This window comes from Nerophis lumbriciformis, linkage group LG02 (assembly GCF_033978685.3).
Source record: "Nerophis lumbriciformis linkage group LG02, RoL_Nlum_v2.1, whole genome shotgun sequence".
Classification (NCBI taxonomy): domain Eukaryota; kingdom Metazoa; phylum Chordata; class Actinopteri; order Syngnathiformes; family Syngnathidae; genus Nerophis; species Nerophis lumbriciformis.
The window spans coordinates 25,948,840-25,965,511 of NC_084549.2; positions in this window are offsets into that span (position 1 = coordinate 25,948,840).

The window sequence follows — 16,672 nt, forward strand, 5'->3', positions numbered from 1 at the left end:
ATAAACACAAAACTTGCACAAAGGTAGAAACTATGAACAATGAAACAAAAACACTAACTGTGGCATTAATAAACAAAAACTTACTTGGCATGGACTATGAAGAAAGCAGCGTGAACTGAGCATGAAGTAGAGTGTCAGGTGTGTGTCAGGTGTGTGTCAGGGGTATGATGTCGCCAGGGAGACTTCCTGGCAACAATCGGTTTAAATAATAGTGACATGATTAAAGACAGGTGCGTGAGTCGTGAGGGCAGGTGAAAACTAATGGGTTGCTATGGTGACAAACAAGAGTGCACAATGATTCCAAACGTGGAACAGGTGAAACTAATGGGTAACCATGGAAACAAGACAAGGGAGTGAAAAGCCAGAAACTAAAGAGTCCAATAACTAAACAAAACAAAACATGACTAAAACAAAACATGATTACACAGACATGACAAGTGGAAGAAAAACGCTGTATAATGTATAAATATGCACTGTATCCAACACTATAAAAACTTTCGTTCTAAATTCACAGCAACGTATTGGCTAATAATTGCATTCATATCTTTACAGTAATTTAATGTAACTGTAGAGCTGCATTACAACGGAAGTTACAACTAAAATGCTGCAACTTCTCAATCGTGATTTTATTATGAATTACTCTCGTTTAACATCGTACTGCCACATTCTGTACAAGAGTGTGCAACGTAGTCTAGGGCAGTGGTTCTCAAATGGGGGTACACGTACCCCTGGGGGTACTTGAAGGTATGCCAAGGGGTACGTGAGATTTTTTTTTAATATTCTAAAAATAGCAACAATTCAAAAATCATTTATACATATATTTATTGAATAATACTTCAACAAAATATGAATGTAAGTTCATAAACGGAACATCAAATCAAGTAGGCTATTCCATTCATTACAATGCAACAATGCAATATTCAGTGTTGACAGCTAGATTTTTTGTGGACATGTTCCATAAATATTGATGTTAAAGATTTATTTTTTTGTGAAGAAATGTTTAGAATTAAGTTCATGAATCCAGATGGATCTCTATTACAATCCCCAAAGAGGGCACTTTAAGTTGATGATTACTTCTATGTGTAGAAATCTTTATTTATAATTAAATCACTTGTTTATTTTTCAACGAGTTTTTTATTATTTTTATATCTTTTTTTCCAAATAGTTCACGAAAGACCACTACAAATAAGCAATATTTTGCACTGTTATACAATTTAATAAATCAGAAACTGATGACATAGTGCTGTATTTTACTTCTTTATCTCTTTTTTTCAACCAAAAAGGCTTTGCTCGGATTAGGGGGTACTTGAATTAAAAACATTTTCACAGGGGGTACATCACTGAAAAAAGGTTGAGAATCACTGATCTAGGGTACCCCTTAGGAGACAAATTAGTTTGAATTTACAGTAATTTGTTGTGATATTACAGAGGACTATGATTGCAGTATTTTACTGTAAAATATTACATTTTACTTAGAAACGCTTCTCTAGAAAGTTATACACATTACATAAAATAAGCAAAAAAAAAAAAGTTGAATTAAAAGTCTTCAAATATACACAGTACGGTCAAAAGTTTGGACACACCTTTTCATTCAATGCGTTTTCTTTATTATAGATTGTCACTGAAGGCATCAACATTATGAATGAACACATGTGGAGTTATGTACTTAACAAAAAAAAGTGAAATAACTGAAAACATGTTTTATTTTCTAGTTTCTTCAAAATAGCCACACTTTGCTCTGATGACTTTTTCGCACACTCTTGGCATTCTCTCGACGAGCTTCAAAAGGTCGTCACCTGAAAGGGTTTTCTCTTCACAGGTGTCATAGTTTTGATGCCTTCAGTGACAATCTACAATGTAAATAGTCATGAAAATAAAGAAAACCCATTAAAATTAGGTTTGTCCAAACTTTTGGCCTGTACTGTAAATATATAATAGTATTCAAATAATATTAAAAAAATAAACAATAATAATAATAAATAAATATATATATATATATATATATATATATATATATATATATATATATATATATATATATATATATATATATATATATATATATATATATATATATATATATATATATATATATATATATTTAATATTATTTGAATACTATTATATATTTACAGTACAGGCCAAAAGTTTGGAAGTTTGGACAAACCTTCTAATTTTAATGGGTTTTCTCTATTTTCATGACTATATATATATATATATATATATATATATATATATATATATATATATATATATATATATATATATATATATATAAATATATATATATATATATATATATATATATATATATATATATATATATATATATATATATATATATATATATATATATATATATATATCAATCCCAGGCTCGGGATCTTTCTGTGTGGAGTTTGCATGTTCTCCCCGTGACTCCTCCGGGTACTCCGGCTTCCTCCCACCTCCAAAGACATGCATCTGGGGATAGGTTGATTGGCAACACTAAATTGGCCCTAGTGTGTGAATGTGAGTGTGAATGTTGTCTGTCTATCTGTGTTGGCCCTGTGATGAGGTGGCGACTTGTCCAGGGTGTACCCCGCCTTCCGCCCGATTGTAGCTGAGATAGGCTCCAGCGCCCCCCGCAACCCCGAAGGGAATAAACGGTAGAAAATGGATGGATGGATATATATATATATATATATATATATATATATATATATATATATATATATATATATATATATGTATGTGTGGGAAAAAAATCACAAGACTATTTCATCTCTACAGGCCTGTTTCATGAGGGGGTTCCCTCAATCATCAGGAGATGATTGAGGGAACCCCCTCATGAAATACATACATATATTGCGCTCTACTACGGTATCGAGCACTATTTTTTGGATAACCTTATTAAGACATATATATATATATATATATATATATATATATATATATATATATATATATACAGGGGCGGATTAAGAAATTTTGGCCCCCTGGGCCTGACATGGTCTTGGCTCCTCAACCCCGCGCGTGCACGCGCACACACACGCACGCACTATGCAAGAAATACTGTATACTGTGAACAGACATGCACACTGTACTGTACAGAAGAGTGCACATACTGCACACACACTATTAGGTATACCACACAGACAAGCACAGGTTTCACACAGACACAGGTAGGGGGAGGGGATAAATGGCCTAAAAATAAAAATTTTGGAAAATGATTACGCCCACTTCAGTGATGGTGCATTGGGTCATATGAGAGATATTATGTATTGGAAGTTGGTACCTATCATGAAATAAACCCCCCACCCCACCCAAAAAACTAAATTGGACATGATTTTTGCCCCCTTTTCCTCCCTTCTATCATTAAAAATAAAATAATATCTTAGGAAAACACTTTGGCATAACGGCAGCTGTGCAGCAAATTGAGGCTCAAAGTCTGTATCTATTTTGTGGGAAAGCTTGAGGAGGAGAAGGAGAAAGGTAAAATGATAACACATGCATCGGAGAGCACCACAAAGAAAGGTGTAGGCCAGTTCATGGTACAAGGGCTGCATGCAGGTCAAGATAGCCCATTTCCTCTGCCTGTCTTACCCATTCACCGAGAGACCACTGAGGACATAGAAATGCAAGTGGATATGGGGTTCGAAATACTGGCGTCGGTCAGAGGAGTCAATGTGGAGGATGTTTATAAACTTGTAGATGCACATATGACTGACAGCACAGAGCACAACAAAGGCTTTCCAAAGCTGTTGGCAGAGATGAACAATTTGGAAAAACCAGCAGGGCAGATCTTTTGTGGCACCCACACTACACTGGGCTTCAGCAGTGCCATGAATAAAGTGATGCGGTTGGCGGAGGCCGATATGAAGATGGAGCAAGTGCTACAGAGTTTCATGGTGGATCTGGATGTAGACAGCAAGAATGCTATAGTGGCTGGACAGGCACTGGACATGTCCTGAACTCAGTGTCAGACGTGGCTGCCGAATACTTGGATGAAGTGAAGCAGCTGACAGATCTCATGCTGCCCCATCTGAAGACTGTCCTGGCCAGGCAGAGGATGGACTATGGGATGGATGAGGAGACCTTCCCAATGGACCCTGTCAGTGAACAGGCTAGTAACATTGATGGCACCCCTGTGCACAACATTGGGATGGAGAGACAATGTGGCAAGGTGGACTACAGACTGAAGAAGTTGGGCACACTGAACGCAGTCAATAGGTCAATAATTTTACAGAAGAGCCAGGAGCTTCAGAGGTTTCAAGGCAGCAGCACAAGCAAAAAGAGAGGTTGAACTCAACTGGAGTAAACTCATGAAGGCAAAATTCGAGAGTTGGGCTGACGAGAAACAAGAGATGGCTCAAAGACAGGAGAAGAAGAGACTAGACATGCTGGACACACTGAAATATTTTGGTGGCCCCTTCACGATAGTGGGGAAGTTGAAAAGTTCCTTGTCGATGAAAGTCTGAACAAGAATGCAAAGCTGCAGAGAATGAAGCTTGACGTTCAGTTTGCCAGAGAAAGCACCAAGCTTCTGCCTAAAGTCAATCCTATCTTCAGAATCCAGGTGACAGACAGTTCCCAGAAATGGCGAAAGTGCAATTCTCCCAGTCATAATGGATTCTTAGAATTTTATGGTGGTGGTAAGTATTCATGAAAACAGGTAGCCTAACATTAGTGAATGGGTGAATTCTGGAAATAACAACCTAAAAATCTTACACAGTGCACCTTTAAGCAAGGGGTTTCTTTCGTGCTTTCAATTTCGCAAAATCATCCACCACATCATTGAAGTCCAACTCTCTTGTCAGCTCACTCTCAATTGCCATTAGAGATAACACATTTAATCTTTTCTGAGTCATTCTTGTGCGCAGCTCATTTTTGACTCTTGACAAAAGAGAGAATGAGCGTTCTCCCTCACAGTTACTGACCGGTAGAGTGAGAAAAATCTGTAGCGCAATGTATGTATTAGGAAACGTAGGCTGTAGTCCAAAATGTATTATTGTTTTGAGCAGTCCTGAAGGGGTCCTCCCCTCATCAGTGTTGTTGAGCTGTATAAAAGATTTGAACTGTATAAGCTCCTGTCCAAGACTTTCATTGAGGTCAGATGAGTATGATTCAGTGAGAATCTTGGCCTTGTGAAGGACTGAAGCATTGGACTCTGTATCCAAAGAGAAAAGGACACAAATTGTTCAGATGTTTGTAGGCCTCCAGACGGTGATTAAGGCTTGAACTCAGTTGATCAATAGAGGCAATAAATGTCTCTATTTGAAACAGTTGCCTTCCCTCAAGCACAACATCTGGGGATGCTGATTCATCAGCAAACTTTTTACGTTTTTTCGTCCGTTCAGCCCTGTAAGATGGGGTGCCACCCAACATGTTTAAGGCTTTCTGCTCAAAATGATCAAATAGATCTCTTTGGGAGAGAACAAAGGTGCGCAGAGATTCCAGCAATCTAACTGCTGTACCAAGGTCCATGTCTGCTTTTTGAAGTTGCAGACTTGTGGCCTGAAATCTGGACCGAACAGTGTCCCAAAAGCCTGCCATGAAGGCCATCTCAAGTGAATCCAGCTTCCGCACTAGACTGTCAGCTTCAGTTTGTGTGTCTCGTTTCTCTGTGTCATCAGTGGAAATACCCTGTAGTGCTGCTCTTATTTTACTGTAGTTCTGCCACAGTGCTTTGGTGGATTCTGCACGGCAACTCCAACGCGTGTTGGATAAAGCTTTAAGTGTGAGATCTATGTTGGAATTGCCAAATACCCTGTCCCATCAGTGTGTGGATGCAGTTTTGAAGTTGTAAATAGACTGAATCAAGTCAAAATACTTAGAGACTTCATTTCCACATCTGTCAATGCTGTTGACTCCCACCAAATTCAAAGAGTGAGCTGCACATGGAATATAGTGTATTAATGGGTTGCTTTTCTTTAAGTGAGCCTGCAACCCATTATACCTCCCTGACATGTTGCTGGCATTATCATAAGCCTGCCCCCTGCAATTTGACAGCTCTAACCCTAGATTTTCCAACACAGACATGACACAGTTAGCCAAACTTTCACCTGTATGGCTAGTAATGGGCTCAAAACCCACAAAGCGTTCAACAACACTGCCCTCTTTGCTAACAAAACGGAATATGAATGTCAATTGGTCCACATGAGATAAATCTGGGGTTGAATCCACAATGATAGAGTAGTATTTCCTTGCTTGCAGTTCATCTGCTATAGCCTGTTTGGTTTTTGCACCCATCAATTCAATGAATTCCTCACAAATGGTGGAGGACAGATATGAGGTATTACCTCGACCCATCTGCCCAAACTTTCTGATGTGATCCTTTAGAAAGGGATCAAATTCAGCCAGGACCTCCAGAATACCAAGGTAGTTCCCATTGAGAGGAGACCCTAACGATTCATTTTTACCCCTAAATGCAAGGCCCCTTTCTGCAACAAATTTAATGACTGCAACAACTCTTTGTAACACCTGCCTCCAATAGCTGCTCTCTGCCTGAAACTGTTTGAACAGGTCTGCATCAACTGTGGCACCTGTGGCGCGGTTCAAGACTGCTTGCATGCAGGTTATGTGCTCAGCATTTCGCTCATGTTCACCAAATCTTTCTGAGTGTTTCCAATCACAACAGCCTGTCACAAAAGAATGCGTTTTTGGGGAAAACAGTTTGCATGCAAAGCAGTAAACATTACCAGTAGAGGGAGAGTACATCATCCACTCTCTTTGTACTCGTTGTCCATTGGGCAGGTGTGAAGTAAAATGTTCATTGTTTAGGCATCGGGTTTTGCCTCCTAGCCCACTGTTCCTCACAGAAGCTGGATAATGGCTGTGACGGTTGTGAAATGATTTTGCACCTCTTTGAATAAGAACTTCCTTCATTGACTCAGTGAGGGTATCAGCCCATTTAGCGGGATCACTAGGTAGAGTTGTCACTGTAGATGGTGTTGAAGAAAGATTCAACTCATTTTCTATGCTGTCCAGAGGTGCAGTGACCTCACATTCATCCGAGCAGCTGGCTACTGCTGAGTTGGTTGAATCATTAGCATTTGGTTCAGTGCGTACACTTGTAGTGGTCTCAGGATCTTGGGCGCTACATGCTAGCTCAGGTGCATTGCTAACCTTAGCTGAATTTGCAGTAGCATTTATAGAATTGCTTTCAGCAGATGTCTTTGTACTGAAGAAGCTGGAGATATTTGGAACACTCTCAAGTAAAACTGATTCCTTTTTTTTCTTTTCTTGCTGAATTTTTTTTCTAGCTCCTCCACTTAGACATTTATGATCCATATTTCCCTTCTTTCTGTGCACATTGGCTCTTTGCCTATCACAACAGCTTAACCAACTATGTGTGTGTGTGTGTGTGTGTGTGTGTGTGTGTGTGTGTATGTGTGTGTGTGTGTGTGTGTGTGTGTGTGTGTGTGTGTGTGTGTGTGTGTGTGTGTGTGTGCGTGTGTGAGTGATGCAATTTTCAAAACTAGCAATCTAGCATTAACAGTCAAAAGCAGAAATCAGCTGATTTCTATAAGAACTGATAACAGATTTCCAATCAATGCTAAACTCAGACAGCGAAAGTCACTAGATGACGTTTTGAGTCGCCAGTCATGTATGGCCAAAAGTCTCTAAATCGAATGCCAATGTTGCTTAATCGCCAACACACTGGGACTCACTGAAGGACTGACAGTGAATAAAAAAAGATGATTAAGATAATTGTGTACTTTTCTCTTCTGATATTTTCACCAAGGACCCCAAGCTATCTGCATGCAGCAACAATGTCTGACAGACAGGAGAGCGGAGTGGTCAGTGATGAATGGCAAGGGAACAGACTGATTTGTACTGAGGAGAAAGAGAGAGCCAATTACAGTGAAATAAATTCCAAAAGAGCCAAGTGACTAGCTGAAGGCAGGGACAAATGCCTTGGAGTGACCAACAAGAGTGCAAAGTACCAAATGGCAAAATGTGGGAAGACCAACAGGCAGATCTGCTTTTACCACTTATCTTCACAACCAAAAAGTCGCTAAATGATGTTTTCAGTCGCTAGCCAGGTATGGCCAAAAGACGCGAAATCTAGCGGTAAAGTCGCTCAATCACACTGACAGTGAAACAAATAATTTTTAAAAAGATAGTAATCGTACAATGTCTTGTACTTTTGTCTTCTTTCTTAATATTTCTCAAAGGACACCAAAATGTCGCTATCTGCAGGCAGCTTGCTAGCTATGATGGCAGCAACAATGTACCTTAGAGTGACTGACCAACAAGAGCTCAAAGTACCTAATGGCAAAATGTGGAGAGACAGACACAATAAATTGCATTAAGATGAAGAGAACTGTTGCTATTATTAATTTGAACAACAACCAGAAAGTCGCTAAATGTCACCAGCCAGGTATGGCCAAAAGTCGCTTAATTGGCCACACACAGTAACAGAGAAACAAACAAACAAACAAAAAAGATCATAAAGATAATAGTTGTACAACTTTGTGTACTTTTGTCTACTTTCTAAATATTTTCACAAAGGACACCAAAATGTTGCTATCTGCAGGCAGCTTGCTGGCTATGATGGCAGCAACGATGTCTGCCAGACAGGAGAGAGTGGTCAGTGACGATCGAATCGAGAAAATGACAAAATGGGTCAAAGACCAAAAAGTTATTAACTGACAGCAGTGACAAATGTCAGACTGTAAACTTTTTTGAAAGAAAAGGACAAAATGGGAAGATGCTGATAATAACAGCAAAATGGAAAATATAAGAATTTCCAAGTAATGCTCAACTCAAGTGTGTGTGTGTCGTGTGTGTGCGCGCGTTAAACTTCTTGTGGAATGATTTCAAATTATCTCTGAGTCTGAACTGAGGGAAAGGAAACCAAATTTTGAGCAGTCACTCACGAGTTCAAAGTACCAAATGAGGAGATTCTAAAAGAACAGACCGGTTTATGAAAGACTCGATGGGGGAGGGGCACAGCTAAGAATACTTGAGTGAGATTCTGTGATCCAAATTCGAGATAGAGCTTTTTGATAATGATAATTTGTCAGAGTAAGGTTGTGTAATCAAAATTTGAGAATGAGCTTTGCCAATCAATCAAGAATATTTGCATTAAGTTCTGTGATCAAAATTCAGAAACAACCTTTAATAATTGATAAAGAATATGTGAGTGAGGTTGTGTGATCCAATTTGAGAATTAGCTTTGATAATAATGATTGAGAGCCTCTGGCCCTCTGTGGATCGTGGCCGCGGGGCCAAGTTGGCCTGGCCCCTTGGGGCCTCTGACCCTCTATGGATCGGGGCCAAGTTGGCATGACCCCTCGGGCCTCTATGGATCGTGGCCGCGGGGCCAAGTTGGCCTGACCCCTTGGGGCCTCAGGCCCTCTGTGGGTCGCGGCCGCGGGGCCAAGTTGACCTGGCCCGTTGGGGCCTCTTACCCTCTATGGATCGTGGTCGCGGGGCCAAGTTGACCTGGCCCCTTGGGGCCTCTGGCCTTCTGTGGGTCGCAGCCGCGGGGCCAAGTTGGCCTGGCCCTTTGGGGCCTATGACCCTCTGTGGGTCGTGGCCGCGGGGCCAAGTTGACCTGGCCCCTTGGGGCCTCTGACCGTCTATGGATCATGGCCGCGGGGCCATGTTGGCCTGGCCCCTTGGGGCCTCTGGCCCTCTGTGGGTCGCGGCCGCGGGGCCAAGTTGACCTGGCCCCTTGGGGCCTTTGACCCTCTATGGATCATGGCCGCGGGGCCAAGTTGGCCTGGCCCCTTGGGGCCTAAGATTATTATTTTTGCAAAAGTAGATTTGCATGCGTCGCGGCCGCGGGGCCAAGTTGGCCTGGCCCCTTGGGGCCTCTGGCCCCCTGGGCCTGGGCCCGGTAGGCCCGTTCATTAATCCACCTATGTATATATATATATATAAATATATATATATATATATATATATATATATATATATATATATATATATATATATATATATATATATATATATATATATATATTATTATTGTTGTTTATTTTTTAATATTATTTGAATATTATTATATATTTACAGTACAGGCCAAAAGTTTGGACAAACCTTCTAATTTTAATGGGTTTTCTTTATTTTCATGACTATTTACATTGTAGATTGTCACTGAAGGCATCAAAACTATGACACCTGTGAAGAGAAAACCCTTTCTAATAATGCATACAGAAATACCAGTCATTGATTTAAAAACAGAAAACACTGAATAAAGTAAAAGCATCAAAGATTAATAATAACAGTTAATTGATGCAAAATAAAAGGGTATCGTCATTTTTAGCAGTCATTTGTCGTAATGTTACTTTAATAAATAACAGTTGATTCTTCTGAAATATAAGAGTATTGTCATTGTTTACAGTCATTTGTCCTAATGTTACAGTAAAGTTTGATTAAGGTATTCAAATGTGAAAAAATACTGGTGAATGCTGTGAAATCCTGGTGTTTCTTTTGGCACCACATTGGCCCTACATTACAATGAGGGTACTCTTATAAACTATTTTTAACTTTGAATGATAAATAGTTTAATTGAAGTCAAATTCACGATAGAAGGTGTTATCGCAGGGCATTCTGTACATGTTCCACATACAGCTATTCTATGTGCTATTTGCAGGGGTTACATTTGAAGACTCCCAGCTTGCAAATGGCATAAAAACCCATAAAAAGATTTAAAAATGCCTCTTTTCAAATGCACTTTTACATCAACAATTGACTTAACTTGCGAGACGGCACTCTGCTGAATACACAGCTGCAGCACTTTTCATCCCCTGCAGATAGGGCCCCCAAACCACATTTTATTAAAGGGGAACATTATAACAATTTCAGAATGGTTAAAACCATTAAAAATCAGTTCCCAGTGGCTTATTATATTTTTCGAAGTTTTTTTTCAAAATTTTACCCATCACGCAATATCCCTAAAAAAACCTTCAAAGTGCCTAATTTTAACCATCGTTATAAACACCCGTCCATTTTCCTGTGACGTCACATAGTGAATACAAACAAACATGGCGGATAGAACAGCAAGATATAGCGACATTAGCTCAGATTCAGACTCGGATTTCAGCGTCTTAAGCGATTCAACAGATTACGCATGTATTGAAACAGATGGTTGTAGTGTGGAGGCAGGTAGCGAAAACGAAATTGAAGAAGAAACTGAAGCTATTGAGCCATATCGGTTTGAACCGTATGCAAGCGAAACCGACGAAAACGACACGACAGCCAGCGACACGGGAGAAAGCGAGGACGAATTCGGCGATCGCCTTCTAACCAACGATTGGTATGTGTTTGTTTGGCATTAAAGGAAACTAACAACTATGAACTAGGTTTACAGCATATGAAATACATTTGGCAACAACATGCACTTTGAGAGTGCAGACAGCCCAATTTTCATCAATTAATATATTCTGTAGACATACCCTCATGTCAGCAGGCCAGGGAAGCTCGGGTTGATATTCTTTTCTTGATCATCTTCGGTGGCATAAGTGATGGTGTGAGCCAAGACATCCAGGGGGTTTAGCTCGCTCGTCTGCGGGAACAAACTGCCGCCATTGCTTGCCGTGCTACCGAGGCCCTTTGTCCCTGAATTGCTCACACACTCCGGCAGATTCAATGGGGATCTGGCGGCAGATTTCTTTGACTTTATCGTTGGAAATGCATCTGCTTTGAGTGTCGCAGGATATCCACACATTCTTGTCATCTCTGTCGTAGCATAGCTTTCGTCGGTAAAGTGTGCGGAACAAACGTCCAATTTCTTGCCACTTTCGCATCTTTGGGCCACTGGTGCAACTTGAATCCGTCCCTGTTCGTGTTGTTACACCCTCCGACAACACACCGACGAGGCATGATGTCTCCAAGATACGGAAAACAGTCGAAAAAAACGGAAAATAACAGAGCTGATTTGACTCGGTGTTTGAGAAAATGGCGGATTGCTTCCCGATGTGACGCCACGTTGTGACGTCATCGCTCCGAGAGCGAATATTAGAAAGGCGTTTAATTCGCCAAAATTCACCCATTTAGATTTCGTAAATCGGTTAAAAAAATATATGGTCTTTTTTCTGCAACATCAAGGTATATATTGACGCTTACATAGGTCTGGTGATAATGTTCCCCTTTAAAGCTACAAAAAAAGCATATTTGCAATGTAAAGCAGAGAAAATAAATTTGTGAATATATGAGTTATTTCTTAAATTCCATGGTGTTTTTCACCTTCTCTATCAAAGTGTTGGCCATCACAACTTTCTTTGGCCTCATGCATGGTGGGTTAATTTGCAGCTGTACTCAATTATTAAAATTGTCCATCTATCCATCCATTTTCTACCGCTTATTCCCTTTGGGGTCGCGGGGGCGCTGGAGCCTATCTCAGCTAAATTGTGTTGAATGTAAATATAAACGGAATACAATGATTTGCAAATCATCATTCAGTTGAATATGCTACAAAGACAACATATTTGATGTTCAAACTGATAAACATTTTTTTTTTTGCAAATAATCATTAACTTTAGAATTTGATGCCAGCAACACGTGACAAAGAAGTTGGGAAAGGTGGCAATAAATACTGATAAAGTTGAGGAATGCTCATCAAACACTTATTTGGAACATCCCACAGGTGAACAGGCAAATTGGGAACAGGTGGGTGCCATAATTGGGTATACAAGCAGATTCCATAAAATGCTCAGTCATTCACAAACAAGAATGGGGCGAGGGTCACCACTTTGTCAACAAATGCGTGAGCAAATTGTTGAACAGTTTAAGAAAAACCTTTCTCAACCAGCTATTGCAAGGAATTCAGGGATTTCACAATCTACGGTCCGTATTATCATCAAAGGGTTCAGATAATCTGGAGAAATCACTGCACGGAAGCAGCTAAGCCCGTGACCTTCGATCCCTCAGGCTATACTGCATCAACAAGTGACATCAGTGTGTAAAGGATATCACCACATGGGCTCAGGAACACTTCAGAAACCCACTGTCAGTAACTACAGTTGGTCGCTACATCTGTAAGTGCAAGTTAAAACTCTCCTATGCAAGGCGAAAACCGTTTATCAACAACACTCAGAAACGCCGTCAGCTTCGCTGGGCCAGAGCTCATCTAAGATGGACTGATACAAAGTGGAAAAGTGTTCTGTGGTCTGACGAGTCCACATTTCAAATTGTTTTTGGAAACTGTGGACGTTGTGTCCTTCGGACCAAAGAGGAAAAGAACCATCCGGATTGTTATAGGCGCAAAGTTGAAAAGCCAGCATCTGTGATGGTATGGGGGTGTATTAGTGCCCAAGACATGGGTAACTTACACATCTGTGAAGGCGCCATTAATGCTGAAAGGTACATACAGGTTTTGGAGCCACATATGTTGCCATCCAAGCAACGTTACCATGGACGCCCCTGCTTATTTCAGCAAGACAATGCCAAGCCACGTGTTACATCAACGTGGCTTCATAGTAAAAGAGTGCAGATACTAGACTGGCCTGCCTGTAGTCCAGACCTGTCTCCCATTGAAATGTGTGGCGCATTATGAAGCCTAAAATAGCACAACGGAGACCCCCGGACTGTTGAACAACTTAAGCTGTACATCAAGCAAGAATGGGAAAGAATTCCACCTGAGAAGCTTAAAAAATGTGTCTCCTCAGTTCCCAAACGTTTACTGAGTGTTGTTAAAAGGAAAGGCCATGTAACACAGTGGTGAACATGCCTTTTCCCAACTACTTTGGCACATGTTGCAGCCATGAAATTCTAAGTTCATTATTATTTGCAAAAAAAAAAATAAAGTTTATGAGTTTGAACATCAAATATCTTGTCTTTGTAGTGCATTCAATTGAATATGGGTTGAAAAGGATTTATTTTATATATTGTATTCCGTTTATATTTACATCTAACACAATTTCCCAACTCATATGGAAACGGGGATTGTACCATAGTAACTAGTATATCATGCAAAAGCGCAGATTCCAACCATTGAAATACTTTGTATAGTTCAAGACTTACGGTCATTTGAAAACATCACTGCACATCATAATGGCGGCTACAGTTTCCATCTTCAAGATCTAAAAAAAATATATGGGAATGTCTGGCGGGCCAGATTGAAAAGCTTAACGCCCGGGCCTTAATTTGCCCTTAATTTGACCATGAATTGATTAACGTGGTCCTCGACTTAAACAAGTTGAAAAACTTATTCGGGTGTTACCATTTAGTGGTCAATTGTACGGAATATGTACTGTACTGTGCAATCTACTAATAAAAGTTTCAATCAATCAATCAATCAGGTCTGGTATAGTGTTATTATTATTATCACTTATGTTTAGTTTTTTAGTACTTTTACTTTTTTACTGTAGGTAAAATGTGCAAATTAACCACAGAATATCCCATTTCTTGGATAAATAAAGTCTATCCTATCCTGTCCTAAAAAATGCACACGCTATGCACTTCACTATTAGTCTTATTTTGTATACTCCGGAAAGCCAGTGTCCTCTACAGTGGACATTTAGGTTATTTTGTCAAGAGTTACAGAAGTGCGCTGCGGTTTGTTTTTAAGGATCTTTTGCAAAAAAAAAGCCAGAGATCATCCCAATGACAGCACTCTACTTATTTTTTATTTTTTACAATCTGCTGCAAAAATATGAGTCTTTCACAATTTTTTTTAACTGACCTCGCGAGCCACCAATTAAATAGCCCAACTGACGGAATCTTAAGGAACACTACTAGTATGACTAATGAAGTCGAACAAACGATGACTGACTGCACCTGAAGTAAACAAACTACAGCAACATCTTAGTTAAATAAATCACATTACAGAAAAAATACCTGCCAAAAGGAGACGGGTGCATGCCCTGAGGAACGCCTTGTGATGTAAATCACAAGTTTGGCCCCAGTGATTGTTAGCAAGGTTAAAATGTCAACGCAAGGCTCTGTCAATGTGGTCCAAGTTCAAGTTGGTGCTACAGGAGCACTCTAGTGCAGGGGTGTCAAACTCATTTTAGCCCAGGGGCCGCATGCAGGAAAATCTGTGCACACGCGGGCCGGACTATTAAAATCATGGCATTAAAACTAAAAAAATAAAGACAACTTCAGATTGTATTGTTTATCTTACTTTGGCCAAAAATAGAACAAACACATTCTGAAAATATTACAATAAAAAAATAGAAAAAACTACCGGCAGCGGTAAAGTTTAGATCCATGAAGGAAAGAAGAAAGTGAATGAATGTTTACAACTGAATAAAAAATGTGTTTTCTTTTGTATAATTTTTTTTAATGAATTAACGTTTATGACAACCTTTTTCCAAAACACAATATATAATGTGAGATATAACAGGATAATGCATATCATTTGTTTTCAAAACGCTTAAAAAAAAGTGGGACCCTAAAAATTTACTGTACGACCCAATTCTTATGACTTGATGGGGTCCCATTTTGAAAATTCCTTGCGACAACACTGATGGAGTATTGGTGCGTGCAAAACAGCAGCAGGCTGTCACACCGCGGTCTTGTGATTTACATGTTTTATTTTGAAAAGCAACTCCTCTTGTTTCAGATCACGGGTCCTTCCTCTTGTGTCACCAGTCTGACGTCATTCCTGACCCTTGATTGTTTCCACCTGTTTCCCATTACCCTCATGTTCTTTATAAGCCCAAGCCTCCCCTTGTTCTGTGCCAGATTGTCTCGAGCTTTCGTGCCTGTCTTGCGTTCCATGTCCCTGTTCATGTCCATGCCTTGCCTTGTCTCACGTCTACGTCCTTGCTCCCAGAATATCCCACGCTGTATTTTTGAATGGACTTTTTTCCTCCCTCAGAGCGACTTTTGTTATCCTACCTTTTTCTACCGCAGTGGTGAGTTATTATTTTTCCTTAAAGATTTTTTCCTCAAAGTTTGTTGAGTGATTTTTTGTTTACATTGATTAGAGTAGTTAAGTTTTATAGTCTTTATTTTCTTCCTCCTGTTTGGAGCGTTTTTTGTTAAAGTTTTTGATAACAGATACGGTGCTAATTATATCGTCCTTATTTTTGTATTCCTTCTTTTTTTGGAGTGATTTTCGGTTTTCCCCTTTTGGAACATTTTGTCGATAGTATTTTTGTATTTCATAGTAATTGAATTTACTCGGCTCTGGAGGCTTAAAGAGTATTTCAAAATAAAAGCTTTATTTGGAATCACCTCTCTGCATCTGAGTCCCTTCCTCTGTCCAAGCCTGACATTACAATCTGGCCAGTATGGACTCAGCAGAGAAAGGACTTTTTTCCGCCGCCATACAGGATCAGGAAACACGCCTCTCACGCCAAGAGGGTTTCCAGACGGCTATGGCCGAGCATATGGCCCGACTAACTACCCAGCTGCAGGAGATGGCCATGCGGATTCCTCAATCCGCCGCATCGGCACCCGTACCTGTCCAACCACCGCCTACGTCATTCGCCGGAGCCGGAAGTAAATTGGCACCTCCAGCATCATATTCAGGTGAAACAGGACAAAGCAAATCATTCATGATAGACTGTTCAATTCATTTCGAATTTAATCCTCACGCCTTCCCCACTGAGAGAGCGAAGATTGCTTTTATGATGTCGCACTTGACGGGTAGAGCCTAGGCCTGGGCTTCCGCCGAATGGGGCCGAGGTTCAGCGGTATGCAACTCACTCACGGATTTCCAGACTGCACTACGAATGACATTTGATCCTGTCACCGACAACCGAGAGAAGGCACAGGAGCTGAGCAGACT